Here is an 11999-nt window from a genome sequence, read left to right on the forward strand (position 1 = left end):
CAAAGTCAACACCCGAAAAAACCAAAAAATCCAGTGAAGAAATGGGCAGAAGACATGAATAGACACTTTTCCAAAGAAGACACTCAGATGGTCAACAGACACATGAAAAGATGCTCAACATCACTTCTCATCAGGGAAATACAAATCTAAACCACATTGTTCAGATATATTGCTTGCATCTGTTTTGAGCAAATACCTGGCTGAGATTTCTTCTTGATCTTTTTTTTTTAAGTCTATTTATTTATTTCGAGAGAGAGAGAGACAGAGAGAAAAAGTGAGGGAGGAATGAAAAGAGGAAGAGAGAATGAATCCCAAACAGGCTCCACAGTGTCACCACAGAGGCTGATATGGGTCTTCAACTCACAAACCATGAGATCATGATGTGAGTCAAATTCAAGAGTTGGATGCTTAGCCAACTGAACCACGCAGGAACCCCTATCTTTTGGGGGAGAATTCCTCCATCTTGTCATTTTTTTCTAGGTTTCTCTCTTGTGTGTGTGATGAAAACTTGTTATGTTTTCTCCTGAATATGATGTTATATTAAGAAGGGGTTATACACTGTTCAGGGTCTGATGCTTCAGGAAATGTTTCTGGTGTATGATATGTGCACTCTGTCTGCTGTTGTGACTTGGCTGCTCTTTCCCCCAACTTTAGTCCTCTGCAGATTTCCTCCCACTCCTTGCTTGCAGTGGGAGTGTTTGGACCTTTAACTAGATGTGCTTTGATTTGTTAAAATAAGCCTGATTAAAAAACAAAAACAAGAGATTCAAACAAGAGAAATGGAAACAAAGCAAAAGAAAACAAAACAAAACAAAAAACAAAGATAAAAAGCCTATAAGCCTGTTTCCAAAGGAAAAACAAACAAACAAAACAAAACAAAACAAAACAAAACAAAAAGAAACCAAAAGCCTGGTCCTATTTCCATCAACCAAAGCTGTTGCTTTGGAGCACTCTTTGATCTGTACATTTGGCGCTTGGTGCATGCTGGGGGCCTGTGTTGGTCTTCTGGGGGAGATGCCCGCTGTGCTGGCTCACAGACCTGTCCTAGGAAAGATGCCCCTGCAGGGCACAGGGGAATGGGGTTTGTTGTAGGTGGCTCTAGCCTCCAATGGGGGCACTATGTTGCCCACTGAAGTCCCACCATGCTGGTGGGCATCACCCCAGTCTCTTGTCCCCAGAGGGGGAAGTTAGCACCTGCTGCTATTCAGGAAGACTTCACAGAAAAACAAACAACCTCTCTCTTGTGTCTCAGGCCCCTGTTAGATCCCTGCCCTCACTGTGTCTGTGCCTGGGCCATCACATCTGGTGCCACAGTTTTCCTGTGTTTTATCTCTGGCACATGGTTGGGATTCAAAAGTCCAAATCTTAAAGGACCTGGCAAGGCACAGACCCACTCCCCTCCTTTGTTTGTTTGTTTGTTTGTTTGTTTGTTTGTTTGTTTGTTTTTAACTTTTAAAATTTATTTTTGAGAGACAAAAAGAGACAGAGCATGAATGGGGGAGGAGCAGAGAAAGAGGGAGCCACAGAATCCGAAGCAGTCTCCAGGCTCTGAGCTGTCAGCACAGAGCCCAACACGGGGCTCGAACCCACGAACCATGAGATCATGACTTGCGCCGAAATAGGATGCTCAACTGACTGAGCCACCCAGGCTCCCCTCCCCTCCTCTGTTTGAGAGCCTTGTGGCACTCTGGTGCTGTTTTGTCCCAGAAAAAAATTCACATGGCCACACAGGTGCCTGGAGTTTATGATCAAGTACAGTGAAAAGCAGCAACCAGGTTATCTGCCCTCTGCTTAGACTTCTGTCCCTTGCTAATGAATAGCCACTCAATAGTGCCGCATCTTTTGTCCTTGGAGAGATAATATACCCTTTCCAAATGTACTCCAGGAAGGGGAATATTCTCTCCCATTGCAACTCAGGAGATCCCTACACCCTGCTGTCCACTCCTGGGCCTCCACCATTCTTTTCCCCAGGAGTACTGCTGCCCACCCAGCTCCAGTCTGGAGAATGACACAAACTTCCAAAACCTCGGAATTTGAGCTCCACTGTTTATAAAATTTACAATAGTTCATTCCTCTTGATTCCCCAGTAAGTGTTTTTGAGGAAGTGTGTTTCTTCTGTGAACCCAACACACTGCTCTTTTTCCTTCCCTTTCTCTGTCTCTCTCCTCTCTGTGAAGAGGGCTGCCTCCCCTCCATGGCACCGTGGCTTTTCTCCACCAATTCATGTCTCTAAACCTTATACCTGTCTTATTCTCACCCTTTAATTGTGCAGATTGTTCTTTTAATCCTCACATCGATTCCCTAGATGTTCAAAATGGTTTCATGTTAATCTAGCTGTGTTCAAGGGTTGAAGAAATTCCAAGGTCCCACTCCTCCTCTGCCATCATAACTCTCCCTTGAAAGTCTCTTTTTTTAATGTAAGGAAATATATCCATAAGTTCCTGGAATTAGGACAAAGGCATTCTTGTTGAGCCATTGTTCCACAATAACTTATGAAAAAATACTTTCTAAATTAAAAGCAAAATGTAAATGTTAAATTTTATTATTTTCATGTCAAGCAACCAAAGAATCACTAATAAGATATAGACACTAAAGGGTAATATTCATAGTCTTGTTTAACTTGATATTATGTTCACTGCTATTTTGGACTTCAGAGAAATCCTAATAATGAATGTGTGGGAAAATACCATGGTTCTCACTCTATAGAAGCGGAAATAGGTACAGTTTGTTCTAGTCACTTGCTTAGGTTGCATGTGTAATTAGAGACAGATTAGAGCTAAAACCCAGATTCCTAAAACCTAGTCAAGTGTATTATTCATCATTCTCCAATATTTTTCTTAAGAGAAAAAAAAATACATCAACCATTAGAGCTAGAAAAGACGGTCTAAGAAGTCTGAGCCCAATAACGCCAGTTAACTCTTCAAGTCAGGACATATGGCATATTTATCTTTGCATCTGCAGGAGTAAACAGTGACTGGCTCATAGTAGGTGCTTAAGTAAAGTATGATAGGGAATAATGATGAACTGAAAGTTTGGATTATACACATAAGTTTGTCTGTAATTTTCCCTATACATTTGATTTTTTTAGTACTGATATGTGATGTTTAGTGCAACTGAAATATTAACTTAAAAGGGAATTATTAATACTTACAGATATTTTACTTCACTTTCCTGATTGGACACCTTCCTATACATTTATTTCCTGCTGGCAGCAAAACATGAAAAATCAAAGTCAGAGTAAAACTGAAAACAAAAACTAAATAATCCTTACTAGATATTTCATGTTTAGCTAAGATTCTGTAACATCACCACTTTCTCATCAGGTAATTATGATGGAGAGTTCCTTCAAAGATTCTCTATATTTACTTGTAATTTATTTGTGTTGAAAATAAGATCAATGCAAATTTTAGGACTTTAATAACAGAACAAATTGTTCAGTGAACCAATTTCTCTACCTTCTCTGTGATTTTCACTGCAGGCAACAAAGAGCTATTTAAGGGTGTGTTACATATTTCCCCCATGAATTCTCTGTGCCAATCTGTAGTATATTGTATGTTGTATGACTTTGTTTCCTGCAGTCTTCCTATTTTTGAATGCCTTTAGCACCTCTGATCATTAAAGCACAGTATACTTTATTATTTCTCTGATTTGGACATTGGCCCCAAGACTTGCTTTGGCAAGTAGATTATGGGTGGTTGTAGTGTCTTCAGAAAGTATAAATGTGCTTGTATAGTATGACCTGGTCCTTTCACTTCTGCTATTCTAGAGAACATACCTTAGGTAGCCTCATAACCAAGCAAGATAAATACACATAACACAGACATGGGCCCCATCCACAGACTGGATCTAAGCTGAATGTAACCACTGACTGAGGCACATTTGCCCATCCAGTGGCCCAGCTGGTATTACCCAAGCTTCTTCCAATTCACATATCTGTGAACATGAAAAAAACATGTTTGCTATAATAAACCGCTGAATTTGGGTTGATTTTTAAAGAGCATTTTTGCTTTAAAAACTGACTGACGAATCAACCTTTCCAAATTAAATTCAAAGTTTACCCAGGCTGGCTAGTAAATTTCTATCCTCAGTCCTCTCTCTCTTCCCATAGTCTATGACCCTAGCTTCTGTTAGAGGAAAGCTACACCTCATTTGCTTTTAAGATCTCTTCCTCAAAATGTTGAGGGAAAAAGCTGACATTTAAAGATAATTTGAATGTTAACTGTAGTGAAAGAGCTGTTATTTGCATTCTTTTTATTTTTCTTTTCATGAAAGTCTGAAAATTACCTAAATAATGAATTCTATTTCAGGTTATGACTGGGTGGTATGCAATATCTTGCTCAATATATTGCCTTTTTGCTATTTATGACAAAGTAAAGAGTGATCTCCGGATTTAGAATGTCAGTCTTCTCCTCATTGTTTGAATTTTCCAAAGTTCTATCTTCCTGCCCCATGAAGTGAGCCAAGGAAGACAAATGACAAATGAGAAATATTGATCCAGCATGAATGTGTTATACATTTGCTTCACCATTTTTTAGTCCTTGTTCAGACTTTACACTGTGTGGAGTATAAATAATGTAAAAATATCTCTATCATTTTAGGTCATAAATTATTTTATTACATTGAATACTGTTTTTTAATGATTAGAATAAAATTTCTACTAATTTGTCTGTATATTCACCATTATAAATCCACTGATTATATCTGTTGACTATTGATCTGCAAAGACTTTTCTGTTTGCTGGGACACAATATGTCCATGTTTTGTTGGTGATTCTTCAATGTAGACTAACAAAGTCATATGCAAATCATTTGATTCCAAGGCAGCATTTGTATTTTTTTGTCATAAAAATATTAGTCTCCTTCCCATATTATAGCTATTATTTTCTCTTATGCCCTAAAAGGCCCATATCTAATGTATATCAAATGCTAGTTTTGAAGCCCTTAATCCTTAACTATCTGATTCAAAGATACTAATTCTCTCAAATATTTTTGGTAAATTACAGTAATATAACTTATTTTTGCAGTACGTTCTATTTGCTTCTAGAAGATTCCAGGTAAAGGAAAGATCTTATATCTTATTGTTTATGTTCAGATTTCACACATAATCTCTGTGAAATGGTTGGATTATCATATGCTTTAAAACTCTCTCACTAATCAAGCATGAGAAGCCAAAAAAATTTATACTGCACAGATGGGCAGTTAATTTCTTTCCCATTGAGCTTGCAATGTGCTCCATGATGTTGCAGCAGCTGTGATGAGAATGGTGGATGTCCCCAATCTATGCTTCATTTAACTTCAGGAATTCTAAAAGATTGCATTGTGTAGAAAATAAAAATGTATTTTAAAGCAATGGGGCTTGGTGTCCTGAAGCAGCATTTCTTTTTTAACAACTGAAGTTTTAGCGCAAATGTTGGCACTTGTATATTTCTTTCTTTTGACAACTTTACCATCAAATTAGGTTGTATTTCATCACTAAATACATACTGTCGACCTAGTCCTAGACACTTTATGAAAATCAATGGGGTTTTGATGCAGGGAATGGAAGAATTGTACGGGAAATATTGTGTTTCTATTGTTTACCACTCGTTTATTTTTCACAGACACTGATAATACCACATTATATTTGTATAGTACTTTTTGTACTCAAAAGCATTCCACTGTCAAATGGGAATAAAAATGTTTGTCCTACCTTCTTCACAGAGCTGATGATGTGATTACCTGATATAAAGGAAATGAAAAAAATGCTTTCTAAAGTAAAGAGTTCTATGAGTGGGATTATCATTGTCATCATGCCTGAGGAGAATTTTATAGTCAGTAAAAGAATGTAGAGGCTTTCAAGTAAGACCTCACTTCAGTTCTGTTGCTATAAGTTATAATATGTGTAAAAGTTGGTAATTTCATTACTTTTACAGTGAACCTATGTTTTTTGTGGAAAAAAAATTAAATTAGAAACTAACAAGGTGTGTGTCTGCATATGTGTATGTGAACACACTTTAAAATTATAGTTTATATGCGAAAAAAGTGCAAAGTTTGATGTTGGGTTAATATATGATAGTAATTTAAAAATTTAGACACCATAAAAGCCATTATTTAAAAGTATTAAGTCGGGGCACCTGGATGGCTCAGTTGGTTAAGCGTTCAACTTAGGCTCAGGTCATGATCTCATGGTCTTGAGTTTGAGCCCCACATTGGGTTCTGTGTTGACAACTCAGAGCCTGGAATCTGCTTCGGATTCTGTGTCTCCCTTTCTCTCTGCCCCTATCCTGCTAGCACTCACACTCTCCCTCTATCTCAAAAGTAAATAAATGTTTAAAAATAAAAAAGGAAATAATCCCTGTTAAATTTCAAATTTCTGGAGAACACTTAAGACTTGACCATATCATCCTCTTCCAGTCTTCAAGAATTGGTCAAGTCACTTCAACCCCAAGAAGAAAAAAGGTTATTCAGGCTTTATGATAGTGAAAGATTTGAACTACCATGACGATGGACATTGTTAGAATTTGGAATATACCTAGTTATGGTCCCTTTTGAGCCTTCCTCCAACGTAACCAGAATGGTAAAATGTAGTTGTTATTTTCTTTGATTTCCTTTTTTTGAGATCTGTTTGCCTTTAAACTTTTCTCTCCACATAATGGAGAGGAAATCAAGGGTTCATTTTTCCATAGAAGGTGCTCACTAATTTTTTATATTCCTTTAGTTGTAATCAATTCCCTTTCTTGCTTTCTCATTTCCACAAGTCTCAAGGGGACATAGACCAAGGTATTCTTTTAGAAAACAAAAACAAAAACAAAAACAAAAACAAAAAAACAGTCCTACTATCTTTTCTTTCATCTTCCCTTACATTCCAGGCTCAAAGGTCTGGAGTTGATGGATTAAACTCCTTTCTTCTGTGGTGTGGAGGATATGCTTAGATTAATCATTGTATCCTCTCCCTCTTCTCAGTTTTCTATTTACCAATCAAGCTTTAGGCTTTATTATTTCCTTACTCTCTGATGCAACTATTCTCTTATTTGTTTACATGCTTAATGTCTATCTCCCCTTTTCTTCCCACTAAAATATAAACTCCAGAAAGGCAGGGGTTTTCATATATTTTTTTTCCTATTTCTCAGAAGAGTGCTAGTAAGTGGCAGGTACAAAATAAGTAGTTGATGTAAAAATAAATCAGTTATTAAATGCAAATCTTGGATTTCAATTTAAAGAAAAGACATATTTCCAGACTTTGGCCTGCCCATTATAGTCATTTGCATGTTCTAAGAACACTGGAACTCTACCATAGAGTTAAGCCAAATCTCAGCTAATAATAAATTACTGCTTTACTTTCTTTGTGATTTTCTCTTTCAGGATGCTTGCAGTTTATGCCAACTAAAAGTGGTAGGACAAAAGATCAAGATAATACCACATTGATATTACTACCTAGTAGTACATCAATCCATTGTTTTCAAAAATAACATAATTTTCCTGATGACAAAAGAAATTATAATCATTTTATAAAACAAATTAAAAAATTAAAGTGTAGGAAAAGTACACATAATCCTAATACAGGGGAAAGACAAAATACTTTTTATTTCAGGAATTTTTCCTAGGAATATTTTCAATGTCAAGTTAGGTTCATAATTTTTGTTATTGTAATTATTCTTTCCATAATATCAGGAATGCTATGCCTTGTCATTTGCTTTATATAACATTAATTGTAAAGTTTGCATAGGGCACCAAATTACCAGCCCTACTGTATTTCAGTTAATTCCTTAATGTTAGAAAATTGTTTTTTTGTTTGTTTTATGCTCTATTTTCATGTTTGTTATCAATGTTTAATTAGAAATTATCTAGGAAAAACTCCTTGATCTTACAGAGAATAAAGATTAGGTGCATGTAGATTGAAGTTAACTACCCAACCATCATAGTTTCAGAAACTTAGAATTTGAACTCAAGCTTTTACATCTTATTCCAATAGTCTTTAAAAAAATGCACATAAGGGATGCTTGGGTGGCTCAGTTTGTTGAGCATCGGACTCTTTTCATCTCAGGTCATGATCCCAGGATGGTGATATCAAGCCCCGCATCATGCTCCACACTGAGCATGGAGTCTGCTTAAGATTCTCTTACTCTCTAGGGGCGCCTGGGTGGCGCAGTCGGTTAAGCGTCCGACTTCAGCCAGGTCACGATCTCGCGGTCCGGGAGTTCGAGCCCCGCGTCGGGCTCTGGGCTGATGGCTCGGAGCCTGGAGCCTGTTTCCGATTCTGTGTCTCCCTCTCTCTCTGCCCCTCCCCCGTTCATGCTCTGTCTCTCTCTGTCCCAAAAATAAATAAACGTTGAAAAAAATTAATTTAAAAAAAAAAAGATTCTCTTACTCTCTCTGCCCCTCTCTCTCACTTGCTTGCTCTCTGTCTCTAAAAAAAAAAAAAAAAAAAAAGTGCACATGGTCATGAACAATAAGTGGCATACTTATTTTTAACATTAAGTTAAATTGTTCTCTGTGGGTTTTTTTTCTTTTTGTTTTTGTTTTGTTTTGTTTTGTTTTTTTAATTTTTTTTCAATGTTTGTTTATTTTTGGGACAGAGAGAGACAGAGCATGAACGGGGGAGGGGCAGAGAAAGAGGGAGACACAGAATCGGAAACAGGCTCCAGGCTCTGAGCCATCAGCCCAGAGCCTGACGCGGGGCTCGAACTCCCGGACCGCGAGATCGTGACCTGGCTGAAGTCGGACGCTTAACCGACTGCGCCACCCAGGCGCCCCTGTTTTTGTTTTTTTTATGTTGAAGAAACCAGTGAAGGTAATACTGGAAACCTCTTATAACTGTTGGGGAAGTTTTGAGTCAAATTTTTTCACATCAAGATTTTTATTTTTAATGAAAATATATAATAAAAATGAATTTATACATTTAAATACATAAAAATGTATTTATAAAATTAATTGTGTTTAAAATAAGCCAATAAAAATATGACTACTCAGAGATTTTGAAGGGGGTGGCTTCTGTTCAGCCAGGTGGCCAAGCATGTTTGGGAATGTCAGGAGAGACCACCTTGTGAGAGAAGACAGAAAGGAGGCTTATAGGCACTGCAGTAAGCCTGTATTAGTTCCTCAGCCTATGTCTTATAGCCATGGATGAAGAATGGTATTATCCTGCTATATGGAATGCATAAGAATTCATGGATGAGGAAAAGAATAACCACATTCATTTTTAAATGAATATGTTCGGTTATATGTACATGTGTATGTGAGTGTATATAATGTTTGTATATATATAAGTAAGTTATGCATACATATTTATACATGTTACCAACAACAACAAAACCCTTATGTTTAAAAATACTGATTTAGATAGAATAAATATGTATTTTGCTTTAATAGTGTTATACTATTTTAATTCCACTGGATGTTACTTAATAAATTTTGAAGGGAAATGAAAATGAAGAGAGATTCTAGAAAATCGATTGTAAATAATTAAAAGAAAACACTAAATGTTGAGGTCTTCTTGTGTTCATTGTATTTGAAAATGAATACAGTTTAAACTAATAGTTCTTTAAATTAATTCTAAATTATAAGGAAACCCCATAGATATCATTAGGGCATACATATTATTGTTATGTGAGTTTCTCTAGATGGATGTTATAAGAATAATTACCAAAGGAACTGATGGCAATAGGTCCTAATTTTTAAATGTTGCTGACATATTTTAATTTGTAATTTTACCTAAACTTGGGCAAGCCTGAAAGTAAATGTTGAAAGTAGTCTCCAAAGCCAAACAGGTGTTCTGGTCAATAGCTCAACTTTGTTGAAATTCAGTGAGAGTCTTGAAAACTAATTAAACATTTGAAAAAGAAACACTCCCTTATGAGAGCTTCACTTTTCCTGTGAAGCCTTTTTGGAACTGCCATATTCAGAGCTGGAAAAACTAAACACCTGCTTTTAAGGGACTCATGAATGTTTAATACTGATGAATAGATTACTCCAGTGGGATCCAGGCAAACACAGCAGATCAAGTAAACATGAAAACAAAATACTCCCTTCTCCAGAGGAATTTCCTTATGCGGCCTTCCTTCAGTCTATTTTTCTACTTAATACTTGTATTTTCTATTATTCGTGATTTCATATATATGTTATAGCATATTCTTGCAAAGCAATGAGCATATATATTAACCATAAATAAGACCTTTTGAAAAGACTTTAATCACTTTCTTAATCTGTTAATAATTTACATATTATGCATTAATTAATATTTCATGTTTGAAAGTTAATTTCACGTTATTTTAGTAGCTGAAGTTAATCCTAAGGAAATCATTTTTTTTCCCAGTATAAAATATAATATTTTCTTTAAATAATGATTCTTAAAAGTACCTTAAGTATGCCTAAGTAACTTTTGGAAGGGGAAGAACTATACACTCAATGGGTGATTTTATTTATGTATAAACTATGGATCCCACTTTATTTGAGAAGAATTAATGTGTATCATGTAAGCATTGTGAAAAGCTGAAAAAATGCAGGATTGGAGGATTGAAAACTCCTGTACGAAATATTAGATAGATGATAGATAGATAAATAGGTAGATAGGTAGATACATACATACATCTTTACTTAGACTTACTTATAAACTTAGTAAAATTTCAATCAACCAGATTATTTTGTGCTGTTTTATTTTACAATCCGTCCCTCAATCTACTTACCAGCAATTTGTAATTTCAAAGGAGTAGGAGAAGGGAATTTTGAGGGTGATGGAATCACATATGTCCCAATTATAGTGGTGGTTACAGAAATCTACACATGATGGTAAAGATGCACACTAAAGAGTATTCAAATTTTCTATGTGTTCATTAGAAAATAATTAAATAATTATCATTTACAGTTTTTCAGTTGGCCAAATATGATTTTGTACCTTTGAATAAATTACTCAACTTCTCTAGCCAGAGTTTCTGAGTAACTGAGAATAATGGCATTATTTTTTTTTTTTAATTTTTTTTTCAACGTTTATTTTATTTTTGGGACAGAGAGAGACAGAGCATGAACGGGGGAGGGGCAGAGAGAGAGGGAGACACAGAATCGGAAACAGGCTCCAGGCTCTGAGCCATCAGCCCAGAGCCCGACGCGGGGCTCGAACTCACGGACCGCGAGATCGTGACCTGGCTGAAGTCGGACGCTTAACCGACTGCGCCACCCAGGCTGGCATTATTTTTAAAGGACTGCTATTTCTAAAATATATTGTCTCCTTATCTTATCCTTCTGTCTTCTTTGGTTAGTCTTATTTATTTGGTAAGTATAGAGAGATGCATTGTTTATATTTCTCAGGAGAAATTCAATCGATCCACTTGTTTCTGTTAATGCAGTCTATATAGCTACCTTGTTTTTCTCAGGGAACCAATTTTGTTGGAATACCCATGATTTTATATAGCAGAGTGGGTGCTTTGCAAACAATGCATACAGATTAGAAGTTAACATAATTGCTAAATCTCTTTCTATAAAAATATAATGATGACAGACTAAAATATTTTAATTATACCTTTCAATGTGGAATTGATATGCTTAAATAAGCAATTTTGAAATAAGTCAAGGAGCCGTCCTAAAATTTATTAGGCCACACTGAATCATATTTTCCTAATTCAAGTATAATAAAATGTCTTAACTTTTTTTATTGACAATGCAGACATAAAAATCCCTTTTGAAAACAATGATCCTCAGGTGTCATATATCTAAATTTAGATAGATACCCAACATGTTTATTTAGCCTTCTCGCAATTACAAGGAACCATGTGCCTCTTACTGATTTAATATGAGAGGTATAGAATATCTCTGCAGTGAAGGGTGATTATTATATTTCTTTCATGAGTATGAAAGTCTCATAACTCACACACATCGCAAAGCGCCTACGGAGTTTGTGAGTTATTAAGGTCAGCCATGGGAATAAAGAAGATCATCACTTTTTACCAGTGAAATATTCAATTTATTTTATGAGAAAACCTTTTTTTTTATTGATTACCAGTTCAAGAATGGCAGAAACTAATAAAGCAT

This window comes from Lynx rufus, unplaced genomic scaffold, assembly GCF_022079265.1.
Source record: "Lynx rufus isolate CCGP_SWC_20201006 ecotype Redwood Valley unplaced genomic scaffold, mLynRuf1.p SCAF_5, whole genome shotgun sequence".
Classification (NCBI taxonomy): Eukaryota; Metazoa; Chordata; class Mammalia; order Carnivora; family Felidae; genus Lynx; species Lynx rufus.